This window comes from Cervus elaphus, chromosome 24 (genome assembly GCF_910594005.1).
Source record: "Cervus elaphus chromosome 24, mCerEla1.1, whole genome shotgun sequence".
Taxonomy (NCBI): domain Eukaryota; kingdom Metazoa; phylum Chordata; class Mammalia; order Artiodactyla; family Cervidae; genus Cervus; species Cervus elaphus.
In genome coordinates, this window is record NC_057838.1 from 34,248,409 (window position 1) to 34,260,653 (window position 12,245).

Consider the following 12,245-nt stretch of genomic DNA (forward strand, 5'->3'; position numbering starts at 1 on the left):
TGCTACCTCTGAAATCCTTATAAAGCTTTCTTGGATTTCATTCTTAGGATATAAGTAGTGACCTCATTATTTTTATCTCTTTATTTTTGTATCCCTATTCCTCTTGGCTGTAGCTCTTTATTTATTTAGTTTCTGTTATTATTATGCTGCAGTGCAATTCTGATGCCGAGCACCTAGTGTTAGCATGGACTCCACAAATTAAGGGCATGATTCCCTAAAAGATTACCTTCACTTCTAATACCAGCCACAATTTCAGAAGTCCCCAGACCAGTTGCACTTCTGACCAACTGGCTATAAATATGGGGGTTTCTTTAACTCTATTAGTCTGATAATTTGCTAGAATTACTTACAGAATTCTGGAAAGCACTGTATTTACAGCTTTATTATAAAAGTTGTCAATTAGAACCAGCCCAATAGACAATTCGGATGATACCAGGAAGGGAAGTAGAATACATCACCCTTCCCCAACACTTGATGCGTTCAGCAAGGAGGAAGCATAGCTGAGGCAGCTCTCATCCAGGCAGCTAGCTCGAGGCTGTGGAGCGCTGAGCCGCACATCATGCCCCGCGCTGCTCAGACTAATGAACAATACAGTCAAGATGGCTAAAGGTGATCCCAAGAAACCAAAGGGCAAGATGTCTGCTTATGCCTTCTTTGTGCAGACATGCAGAGAGGAACATAAGAAAAACCCTGAGGTCCCTGTCAATTTTGCTGAATTTTCCCAGTAATGCTCCGAGAGGTGGAAGACCATGTCCAGGAAAGAGAAGTCTAAATTTGATGAAATGGCAAAGGCGGATAAAGTGCGCTATGATCAGGAAATGAAGGATTACAGACCAGCTAAGGGAGGCAAGAAGAAGAAGGACCCTAATGCCCCCAAGAGACCACCATCTGCTCTGAATTCCACCCCAAGATCAACTCTACAAACCCTGGCATATCTACTGGAGATGTGGCAAAGAAGCTGGGCGAGATGTGGAATAACTTAAGTGACAGCAAGAAATAGCCATACGTCAACAAGGCAGTGAAGCTGAAGAAGAGGATGTCACAGACTGTAAGTCTAAAGGGAAGTCTGATGTCGTCAAGTGTCCAGCTAAAGTTGCCCGGAAAAGGTGAAAGAGGAAGAGTAAGATGAAGAAGAGGAGGAGGAGGAGGAATTAAAAAAAAAAAAGAAAAAAAAAGAGAAAAAACCTATTGATCTGTCTTATTGTGAATGCTTTAGAGTAGGGAGCGCTGTGACTCACACACCTCTCGCCCAGATGCGTCTGTTGCCCTCATTAGGTTTAATTACCTGGTTGGATTGTGATCACATCGTGGTCTCTCAAAGTGCTCTAGTAATTATCAGTGGTTTACATGAAGTGGCCATGGGTGTCTGGAGCACCCAGAAACTGTATCAAAGCTGTACATATTTCCAAACATTTTTAAAGCGAAAAAGCTCTCGTGTTCTCCTCACTTCATGCAATTTGCTGTTGGTGTGACAAGGCATTTAAAGACATTTCTGGCATTTTTTAAAAAAATTTTAAGGTAGTGTGTTAACTGTATGGTCATTGGCTAGAAATCCTGAGTTCTCAACTGTAATATCTATAGTTTGTAACAAGAACAAAGCAACTGAGACACACTCTTGACCATCCTTGCTTGGTGTGGAGGTTGTGGGAGCGTTGCCTTCCGGAGGGGCCGTAGCTCAGGGCATGCACTGTGGGGCTGGACTTGTGGACACTGCAGTGGGCATCTGTCTAGCTTCGGGTTGTCTTGATTTTGTATATAGCCACATAGCATCCTGTTGCCATTCTTCACTGTGGAGAAGGGGAGGTCAGCTGGCATGGTAAGTGTTTTGGATCCTTTTTAGTTGAAGTGTGGTAGTTTTAAACTCTTTGTTTTTTTAAACAAACCATAGAACTCTTCATTATCAGCAAAGCCAAGAGCCACTGCACCAGTGAAAGTTCAAGAACCTTCTGTACTAAACACAACCTGCAATGTTCTCTTATTTTTTTATTTTTTGTATGTTTAGAATGCTGAAATGTTTCTTAAGTTAAATAAACAGTACTACATTTAAAAAGAAAAGCATATCTGAGAGTGGGTGTCCATAGTTTTCATTGGGATTTTATTACAGTGGCATGATTAATTGAATCATTGGCCATGTGATTGAACTCAGTCTTTAGCACCCCCTCTCCTTCCTGGCTTCACGACCCAGATAATCACGATGGTATGATCACTCAACTAGAGCCAGACATCCTAGAATGCGAAGTTAAGTGGGCCTTAGGAAGCATCACTATGAACAAAGCTAGTGGAGGTGATGGAATTTCAGTTGAGCTATTTCAGATCCTGAAAGATGATGCTGTGAAGGTGCTGCACCGCAATATGCCAGCAAATTTGGAAAACTCAGCAGTGGCCACAGGACTGGAAAAGGTCCGTTTTCATTCCAATCCCAAAGAAAGGCACTGCCAAAGAATGCTCGAAATACCACACAATTGCACTCATCTCACACACTAGCAAAGTAATGCTCAAAATTCTCCAAGCCAGGCTTCAGCAATACGTGAATCGTGAACTTCCAGATGTTCAAGCTGGTTTTAGAAAAGACAGAGGAACCAGAGGTCAAATTGCCAACATCCGCTGGATCATTGAAAAAGCAAGAGAGTTCCAGAAAAACATCTATTTCTGCTTTATTGACTATGCCAAAGCCTTTGACTGTGTGGATCACAATAAACTGTGGAAAATTCTTCAAGAGATGGGAATACCAGACCAGCTGACCCGCCTCTTGAGAAATCTGTATGCAAGTCAGGAAGCAACAGTTAGAACTGGACGTGGAACAACAGACTGGTTCCAAATAGGAAAAGGAGTACATCAAGACTGTATATTGTCACCCTGCTTATTTAACTTCTATACAGAGGACGTCATGAGAAACCCTGGGCTGGAAGAAGCACAAGCTGGAATCAAGATTGCCGGGAGAAATATCAATAACCTCAGATATGCAGATGACACCACCCTTATGGCAGAAAGTGAAGAAGAACTAAAAAGCCTCTTGATGAAAGTGAAAGAGGAGAGTGAAAAAGTTGGCTTAAAGCTTAACATTCAGAAAACTAGATCATGGCATCTGGTCCCACCACTTCATGGAAAATAGATGGGGAGACAGTGGAAACAGTGTCAGACTTTATTTTGGGGGGCTCCAAAATCATTGCAGATGATGATTGCAGCCATGAAGTTAAAAGACGCTTACTCCTTGGAAGGAAAGTTATGATGATCAACCTAGATAGCATATTAAAAAGCAGAGACATTACATTGCCAACAAAAGTCCATCTAGTCAAGGCTATGGTTTTTCCAGTGGTCATGTATTGATTGTGAGAGTTGGACTGTGAAGAAAGCTGAGCACTGAAGAATTGGTGCTTTTGAACTGTGGTGTTGGTGAAGACTCTTGAGAGTCCCTTGGACTGCAAGGAGATCCAACCAGTCCATCCTAAAGGAGATCAGTCCTGAGTGTTCATTGGAAGGACTGATGCTGAAGCTGAAACTCCAATACTTTGGCCACCTGATGCAAAGAGCTGACTCATTGGAAAAGACCCTGATGCTGGGAGGGATTGGGGGCACGAGCAGAAGGGGACAACAGAGGTGGCTGGATGGCATCACTGACTCGATGGACATGAGTTTGAGTAAACTCAGGGAGTTGGTGATGGACAGGGAGGCCTGGCGTGCTGCAATTCATGGGGTCCCAAAGAGTCAGACAGGACTGAGCAACTGAACTGAACTGACTCCTCCCTGGAGGCTGGGCTGGTTCAAAGCCTGAACACTCTAATCCTGTGGGTTGGTGTTTCCTATGACTAACTCCCATCCTGAGTCATCTCATTTGTATAAATCAGGCATGATGCAAGGGACTCATGAATAACAAAGCCACTTCTATCACTCAGGAAGTTCTAAAGATTTAGAGGTTATCTCCTGGGGACCAGGGACCAAGACAAGATAAATTCTTTATTATACAACAGCAGGTATTTTTCTTCTTTATTGAAGAATAGTTGACTTTCAATATTATATTACTTTCAGGTTTACAGCATAGTAATTCAATATTTTTATACATTATGAAATGATTACCACTGTGAGTCTAGTTACCATCTGTCACCATAGAAAGTTATTACAGTCTTATTGACTATATTCCCTTTGCTGTACATTATATTCCTGTGACTTACCTATTTTATAACTGGAAGTTTGTACCTCTTAATCCTACTCACCTCTTTCACCCACCCCCTTCCCTCCTCCCAATCTGGAAACCACTAGCTTATTCTCTGTATCTATGAATCTATTTCTGTTTTGTTATGTTTGTTCAGGAAATCTCTAAAACTATGATTAGTAGTCTTCTTGCACCTGTATAAAAATATGTATTTATATATATCTACATAAATGTTCTTTTATTTCTATGTATCAGTTCAGTTCAGTTCATTTCAGTTGCTCAGTCATGTCCGACTCTTTGTGACCCCATGGGCTGCAGCATGCCAGGCCTCCCTGTCCATTACCAGCTCCTGGAGTTTACCCAAACTCATGTCCATTGAGTTGGTGATGCCATCCAACCATCTCATCCTTTGTCGTCACCTTATCCTCCTGCCCTCAATCTTTCCCAGCATCAGGGTCTTTTCAAATGAGTTAGCTCATTGCATCAGGTGGCCAAAGTATTGGAGTTTCAGCTTCAGCATCAGTCCTTCCAATGAACACTCAGGATTGATCTCCTTTAGGATGGACTGGTTGGATCTCCTTGCAGTCCAAGGGACTCTCAAGAGTCTTCACCAACACCACAGTTCAAAAGCATCAATTCTTCAGCGCTCAGCTTTCTTTATAGTCCAACTCTCACATCCATACATGACTACGGGAAAAACCACAGCCTGACTAGACGGACCTTTGTTGGCAAAGTAATGTCTCTGCTCTTTAATATGCTGTCTAGGTTTGTCATATATTACTTTAGGCTAACTCAAATCCTTTTTGAAGTAAGGTGGAAGATTTATGTGTGTGTGTGTGTATGAGTATAAATAGAAACAAGCATTTTATGTATACATGTATAAATATATATTTTTAATATAGGTGCACGAGGACTAACCACAATTTTATTGATTCCCAGACCTATAGGTTATTTTCAAAATAACTTAGTTTTATGCTTTTATTTTTCTGAATGAAGAAATAAACCCAGAGATGTGAAGTATCTTGCCCAGCTGGTTAGTGGCAGAGTTGGGACTGGAATTCAGGGTTTTTAATCTTGCATTTAATACTCTTCTTGTCTTCATAATTTTAAGCTTGTCCTTTACATTAGTCATATACTTATCACCTCATATTTTTCTCACCACCTTGCTAGGTCCAGAAACCTCAAGCTGCCCTCCAGAAACAGCTTTGGCGCAATAGGGTGAAGCTCAGCACAAACTATTTTTGTACTTTCTGCCTTTACACATGTGCTGTTCTTTCTGCCTCAAGTGTCCTTCTCACTCACTGGTCATTTCTTGATTGTTTTAAATGTACAAGCTAAACCTCATTTCCCCGTGAAGGCTTGCCTGACCTTCTCTCACAGAGTTAGTCTTTCTCTTCCTTTTCACATTATTTAGCATATGCCTTTATCTCAGTGGCATTTATCACACTGCATTTTAAATTCTTTTCCCACATATCAACCTTAACAGAATTATTGATTTCACCCCCTTGTTACCACTAAACCTATTACTCTCTCTGTCTCTCCAATTCTAATATAGCATCATCAGTGACTCAGCTGCTTCATCCAAAAAATCTAGGTCACCTTGATTTCCCTTTTGTCCTCATCTTGCACATTTAATTAACAGCAAGTCACTTGGTTATACAGCCTAAATATTTCCCAAGGCTTTCACCTCTCACCTTCAAACTGGTTTGTTTCCACTCTTGCTTTTTTTTTTTCAATCCATTCTCCAATCTGTGACCAGAGTTCTTTCAAAATAAAAAGCATTTCATGCTACTTCTAGCTTTAAATTCTCCATTAGCTTCTACTTTTAGTAAAATAAAATCCAAACTTCTTAATTTCAGGTGAACAGAAAAGTGAATCAGTTATACATGTGCATGTATCCACTCTTTTTCAGATTCTTTTTGCATATAGGCCAGTACAGAGTGTCACACAGTGGTCCCTACGCTATGCAGTAGGTCCTTGTTTTATACACAGTGATGTGTATATGTAAGTCCCAATCTCCCAGTCTATCCCTCCCTCCTCCTTACCCACTAACTGTAAGTTTGGTTTCTACGTCTGTGTCCCTATTTATTTCTGTTTTGTAGATAAGTTCATGTGTACCCTTTTTTTAGATTCCACATATAAGAGATAGCATGCATTTGTCTTTCTCTAGAAACGTGCTTTAAAAAAAAATGAATGTATTTATTTTTTTTAAAACATCCAAACTTCTTTCTGTGCTTGGAAGTAACCTACGTGATGGTACCCGTCCCTTCTTCATTTTTACCAGGCTCTCTCACTGGCCAGGTACTGGCCTCTCTTGGTTTCTTTCGGTTTCTCAAACACACCAGGTTTGTGAATGAATACCCCTTATTGTTTGCAGCAGGCTGTGTACCCCATGGGGACAGGTGGTGTGACTTGTCTTCTGGTATCCCTAGTGCTCAGCACAGAGAGTTGCACAGGGTAAGAAATCAATGAAAGTTCATTGAGTAATACTGAATAAAATTTGGCTTCTACCATTTATTACTTACATGATCGTGGCTAGTCCTTTAACCTCTTTAACTTCATTTATAATCCCCATATCTTAGAGTTTTGTCAAGTTTAAGGAGGTCAGTGGGTACAGTATTCTACAAATGTAGGGGATTGTTACTGCTATCATTGGTCACGTCACTTTTCTGCTCAACATGCCTTTGGGGTTTATATTGACAGTACCTTCCTCAGTAATGCCAAAGCTACTCCTTACTGGCTTTCTTAGGCCTAAATGCATCATATGGTAAATTCTAGAGAGGCTGGAAGGATGTTATAACTCTTTTGCTTCTGTTCTGTTTGTAGCAATGCAAGCCTACTTAGTAACTTGGAGCTGCCTATAGATGTATTGCTGTTGCCAACACATAGTTCTTATTCTGTGCTTCCCTAGTGTTTCCATTAGCCAGGTAATATAGTTTTTCCAGCTAAATGATTAGTATCCAGCAGTTACTATGTAAATGCTTGTGTTCATTTCATTAAAAAAAAAAACAAAAAAACAAACCACCTCCCAATAAGGATTCTTAGTTAATTAAATAACTGTTTAAAGCACAGAGAATATTTATTTTTTTGTTAAAAAAAAAGTAATCATTCACCTTGGGGACATTTTTTAGTGTGGGATTAAGAATCTCTACAGATATCAATGATTATTTCGAAAAGTTAAATTGGAGGGCAGTTTACTGATGTTAAATACAACAGCTACTGGAGCTATATTTAAAAATGTGTTCCAAAGTGAAGGGTGAAGAAAACTGATTTTGCAGATGCTCAGTTGAAAGCAGTCACTTCATATTAGGCAGAAAAAGGCAGTTTGAGATAATCTCAGTATGAGAGAAATGTGATTTTTAGGCCAGCCAAAGAATAGGAGCACACTGGGACAGCTGGAGGTGTGGAAAGTGTTATCACTGATCCAAAGGGATAGAGGATTAGGGAGAGGGTGGGAAGATAGTGTCAGCTCAGATAAGGGTAGATAATTTATTTTTAGTTTTCTCCTGACTTTAGTTCTTAGACAACCTGTGTCTTTAATCCTGGCCTCCCATTCTCTTTGTCCTACCTTGAAAAATTTAACCTTTTCTAACATTTGTCTCATCACAGCATATGCATCTTCTCACCTGTCCATCAGCCATCTGTTGGCTAAACTCAGACCCTATTTAGTGGGTATTAAATGAGCATGGCATCAGCTTGTTCAGTAATATTTGTCAGGAATGCCCCGGGAATATCATTTCTGACCCCAAGATGATGATGACTGCTTTTTTAGAAATGTAATGCATTTTATTTTAAGATGCTTATCTTTTCAAAATTTTCCTGGAATCACTTCCCACAGACATTATCATTTCTTCCCAAATGGACAAAGATAGACTTGAGTGGGCCAGTGGGCAGTCAGTTGTGTGTGATAATCAGAGAGGTATGGAAACTTGCTCGTGTGGTGTATTCAAGTTCCTCCTTCTCCCAATTTCAGTCCTCCTAAATTAACTTTCTCTGTCTTAAGACCAGACCAGGAACACAAATACAATATAATACCAACTTATTATATTCAGAGACTATTACCAATGGATTAATATTTTGGATTTGATTGTACAGACAGCTGTACAAATCCTGTTTTCTGGTTTAACAGAACTAACTTGACCAAATCACCTATGTCTTAAGCTCATAGAATATCAGATAAAACCCATTGAAACTGTTGTTTTTGTATGTCAAAGTGGTGAATTATTGGTAATTTCAGTCAAAACTAATAATAGCAATCACTAACAGTAGCTAACCTTAATTGCATGTAACAAGTATTAACTGTGGTATTTATTCAAATTAGTACAAACAAAGCACTCTGGACAGCTCTTGGCAGAATAGGGTCACACCATGTGCTTTGTTTTACAATGATGACCCCACTTCATCCTCACAAACGCTTTCTGGGGTAATGATACTTATTAATCCTGTTTTATAGAGAAAATAAGGCCCAAAGAGTGCCTCTTAGAAAAGGTACTGACAGACGACCCAGGACCCAGTCCTGAGCAGTGTGTCTTCTCCTAGCCTGCTCTCTTAACCGCCACAGACAGCATCTCAGATGCCTATGTATGCCTGTTGTACTCTCAACAAACAAATGTTTTGTTCAAAACCTACTGCCTAGAATTCTGTCCTGGGTAAGGTTTTCTAGAGAAAACCTCACTTGTGCATAAAAAGGTTTTATTATCAAGGGTCAGTACGAGAGAGTAACTTTGGGGTGTCTCAAGGAAGTACATGTTAAGGTCCAGGTGCATGGTCAGCAAATACTGTTAATTCTGTTAAGTTCAAGCATTATTTGGCAATGTGAGGTCCAGAGGAAGTTTAAGATAAACTACTAGTAGACATTACATTCAAAATTAAAGGAAATTATTGATTTCTTCTATGTTATTAATGTTAATGTTTCCATTATCATTGACATGCATACTCAGATACTATCATCCCCATGTGCATTGCTGTGTTTGGTGAGTATAGATGCATAACCACTCGTAGTTGCTGCATTGAAAATAACTTTGATTTTCGTTTATTCAGAACCTCTTTAAAATTGTGTCCTCTTCAGTTTAAAATCCACGATTCTATTTGTTCATTCTTTAAAGACTTACTGAGTATCTGCAATATACCAGGCACTGGAAATTATGTATCAGCAAATAAGACATAGTCCCTGGGCCTAAAAAACTCACCATATTCTGAATGAAGAAAAAAAAAAAGCACACGTTTGGACAAGAACTCAAATGTCTGAAGAAGAAAATCAATGTTTCAGCGTAGCACAAATCTTAAAATTAACAAAGATTTACTCAACTGCTTCCTGACTATGAAGTCTGTGTTTCTTCTTAATTGTTTCACCATTGCAGAAGATCTATGGTGTACTTTCCACTGTATAGTACAACAGTTCAGGTCCTGCTGGAAGATGCTAATACCTTACTGGCTTGTATCTGTTGCCTTCAGGGTCATTTTCAGTAGACGTCAGATTCTGGAGTAGATCTAAATTTTTACTGGAATTGGGTAAAATTCAGCCAACATAGTATAGAGAAGAAAGAGAAGAGTTTGACGCAGTACACTCTTAGAAACTTTGCTAACTTCATGAATTCCTAGAATCATAGGAACAAATAACTTCTCACATTTTCTTCATGGAGAAAATTTTAGTTAAGTTTAAATAGTTAATTTGCATCTTTACAGAGAAGTTATTTTCTGTAGTGTGTGTAAGACAAAATTTGGGTATAATAAATATTACCTCTAAATATTCAATAAAATTAGTCTTAATCATATGGACATTCTTATTTTTTGGCACAGAGTAACTGAAATTGGTTAAGAAATGGTGGATCAGTGCATTTCACTTCCCACTCACTCTTGGCCATATACTTATTGAGTGAAATGGTAGACATAATTGCCTACATTATTTAAATTATTATTATTATTACTTTTACTGAGCAACATATATTTGAATTTGTCTAAGTGTAAAGAGCACATGATGATAATCCACTGTATTGATTATGCCCCTGCTCCTTATAATTCTCTTCCAGTTCTATATCCCATTATTGTAACAACCCACATGAGTAGTCTTACTGGAAAAAATGGAAGGATTGAAGCTCCAGACACAAACTTGACCCCAAGTTTGGCAGTGTTGGTCTTCAGGTTCTCATCATTGTCTTGTAGGGTCTTGGTATTTTGTGACATAAAACAGCTGCCCATAAGCATAAGCTTCCAAACTGATCCAGACTGTCCTAAGGTCTTGGTGTGAAGGAGATAAACTCCCTCAGTGTTTGTTAAACACAGAACTTGTAACATCTTGAGTGTATTTAAAATTATCCCACCACAGATGATGACACAATTAGTCATCTTAACGGTACTATCCATAGGGAAAGAGAAAGAATAAAGGTAAGTTTGAGCTATCCAGGGCCAGACATTTGCTTCTGGTATGTCCAGTGTAGCTCCATCCTAGTTGAATCTGAGAATTCCTCAATTTAGTCCCACCTACTGGCTCAGATGGTAAAGCGTCTGCCTGCAATGCGGGAGACCTGGGTTCAATCCCTGGGTTGGGAAGATCCCCTGGAGAAGGAAATAGCAATCCACTTCAGTACTCTTGCCTGGAAAATTCCATGGACTGAGGAGTCTGGTAGGCTACAGTCCATGGGGTCGCAAAGAGTCGGACACGACTGAGCGACTTCATTTTCTTTCACCATAAACTACTTTTTCCATGGAAAAACCATTCCTGAAGATATAAGAACAAGAAAATCCTGTTTAAGCCTGCATAATTCACAACCCTGATAATTAGCACATGTTTATGATTATATTAATATATAAATATATTAATTTATAATCACTTATTATTATATTTATAATCACTAATTATTAACTGTGGCATCCCTTGTATTGTTGTTTTTAGATCCAAATATTAAATTTCAACTGCTCAGTTCTTGTCATTACTGACTTTAAAATTACCTTCAGTGTGTGTGTTTCTGTCTGCTAGGCCTGAGGCTTAGAACATCGGAGACTCTCAGTAGATTTTCTGTGGAACATAGAAAACATGGGAGCTTTTATGGTGGTTACTGGACTGGAGTAGGATACTGTATCTTGTGTTAAGTACTTCACCAGCATCTTTAGTTGTCATGAGATCCAAAGAAACAATGAAAAATAAAATAAGCCCATCATCATCTGCAGCTAAAAATCATTATTCACCCAATATTGGTTATTGAGTGTAAGCACTTAGAGCATACACAGTTCCATCTTTATAGCAATATGGGGTACATATAATATACATATAGTATTCAGATGATCTCTTTGAAGCTTCAACTGTGGATTATTCAGTAAGGATTATACCTTCTGAATTCTGCATACAATATAATTTCTCTAGGGAAATTTATATACATAAAAGAAACACAATATGTTAAATTCCTAACTTCTTCTTTTATAAGACAGCATCATAGGTCTGACTGCCTTACAGCCAAATTTTACCAACAAAATCTAGTATGTGACATAAGATGATCATATCTTATTTTAAATCAGAGAAGTTTACAGCATGATTTTATTAATAATATATTTTTAAAAGCACATGGGAAAATGTCTAGCATATTTTAAAGCAGGGAAAATACTTTTTCTGTAAATACCTAGAGAGGTGAAATTGGATTTAATTAATTATGATCCAAAATCTGAGATCACAAAACATTAAAAGTTTGAGTGACTTTCAAAACTGTCTTGAGACCAAGTCTCTCTTACCTGTTTTGTTTAGTACCTTTTTTGTTGGGGTATTTACTTTTTATAAGGTAACCCATTTCCTTGTGGACCAGCTCCCAATTATTTGCTTTAATTAATGAGAATTCTGTTTCCTTTTAACTTCCTTCCATTGGTCTTGGATATCCTGAATCATATACGCAGGGTTCAGGAAAATAAGAAAATCATATTGATTCTGATTTTCAGTGTGAACACTGATTTTTCCTTGAATCTTTTTTGTCATTAACACCATAGATTCTTTAGGTGCAGATCCTGCCAAAGAAGTGAGCCTGTGACACTTTTTCCTCTAATTAGTTAACTCTGAAACTAAATTAAGTCTGAATTAGCAATCTGTAGTAAGTACGTTAAGATTATTATC

At 38.6% G+C, this 12,245-nt stretch overlaps 1 pseudogene; it reads left to right on the forward strand.

The window, feature by feature from the left end:
* The first annotated feature begins 599 nt into the window (after positions 1-599).
* On the forward strand, positions 600-1,145 carry LOC122683031 (annotated as a pseudogene).
* Positions 1,146-12,245: the final 11,100 nt, after the last annotated feature.